Source organism: Mesitornis unicolor, unplaced genomic scaffold (assembly GCF_000695765.1).
Source record: "Mesitornis unicolor isolate BGI_N332 unplaced genomic scaffold, ASM69576v1 scaffold27358, whole genome shotgun sequence".
Lineage (NCBI taxonomy): Eukaryota > Metazoa > Chordata > Aves > Mesitornithiformes > Mesitornithidae > Mesitornis > Mesitornis unicolor.
The window spans coordinates 1427-2841 of NW_010203035.1; the positions used below are offsets into that span (position 1 = coordinate 1427).

At 54.8% G+C, this 1415-nt stretch overlaps 1 pseudogene; it reads right to left on the reverse strand.

Annotated features, from left to right (window-relative positions):
• Window positions 1-354: 354 nt before the first annotated feature.
• Window positions 355-1379, reverse strand: LOC104545448 (annotated as a pseudogene).
• Between the last annotated feature and the right edge of the window lie 36 nt (window positions 1380-1415).

A 1415-nucleotide genomic window follows, 5' to 3' on the forward strand; every position in this document is an offset into this window, starting at 1 on the left:
CCTCTTTCCTGCTCCCTCTTCCTTGCTCCCTGGCTGACATCTTCAGAGGGACTTGGTGACCTTCCTGCCCCTAAGGCCTACAATAGTGGCTGCGAATAACTCAATACATTTCATGTTACAAGTACTATTAATACACTTTTTTATTATTGTTTAACATATATCTCTGTTTAAACTCAAGAATCTCTCTGCCTGTTCCTGAACCCCCTCCAGGTGGGGAGACATTGGGTGACTGATCAACTGTATAACCACAACACGTTTCGGATGGATTCACTTGCCACAGCCATGGGGCTTCTCCCCGGTGTGGGTCCAGAGATGCTTGACCAGGTTGAGGTGCATCCAAAGCTCTTCCCGCACTCAGGGAGGTATAAGGGTTCTCACTGCTGTGGGTGCAGTGATGGTGAGTCAAGGTAGAGCTTCGGCTGACGGCATGGGTGCAGACGCAGGGCTTCTCGCCAGTGTGGCTCCACTGGTGCTGGGTGAGGTGGGAGCTCTGCCTGCAGCTCTCCTGCACTCGGGCAGCCATCGGGCTTCTTGCGAATGTGGGTCAACTGGTGGTCAACCTGCGCTTGAACCGGAAGCTCTCCTCGCACTGGTCGCAGGTGTAGGGGTGCTTGCCCGTGTGGGTCTGCTGGTGTGTGATCAGGCTGGAGCTATATTTAAAGGTTTCCCACACTCCCCACACTTGTAGGGCCTCTCACCGCTGCGTATCTACTGGTGCTTGATCAGGCTGGAGCTCTGCATAAAGCTCTTCCTGCACTCCCCACACTTGTAGGGCCGCTCACCGCTGCGTATCTACTGGTGCTTGATCAGGCTGGAGCTCTGCATAAAGCTCTTCCTGCACTCCCCACACTTGTAGGGCCGCTCACCGCTGCGTATCTACTGGTGCTTGATCAGGCTGGAGCTCTGCATAAAGCTCTTCCTGCACTCCCCACACCTGTAGGGCCGCTCACCGCTGTGGATCCACTGGTGCTGGATCAGAGAGATCTTTTTCTTAAATATCTTCCTGCACACTTTGCACTGGTAGAGTTTTTTACAGCCATGGGTCTTCTGGTGCTGGACCAGGCTGCCCTTGTTCCTGACAGACTTGCCGCACTCGGGGCACTTGTAGGGCTTCTCCTTGCTGTGGGTCTGGACGTGCTCGGCCAATTTGGAGCTGAGTCTGAAGCTCTTCTCACATTGGCTGCAGGCATAGGGTTGGTCATCGGGGTGGGTCTGTCAGGGCAGAATGTTGGAGCTCTGCCCAAAACTGCCCCTGCACTTGAGGCAGCCATAGGGCTCCCAGCACCTCTCAACACCCTCCCAGTTACCCATACCTTCTGGATGCAGTTGATCCCATCGCATTGCTGTTTCTGGTTCTGGGTAATCTTGCATTCGCCCATGACCAGCTCCGAGCTCTCCTGCGCAGCCTCCTCCTG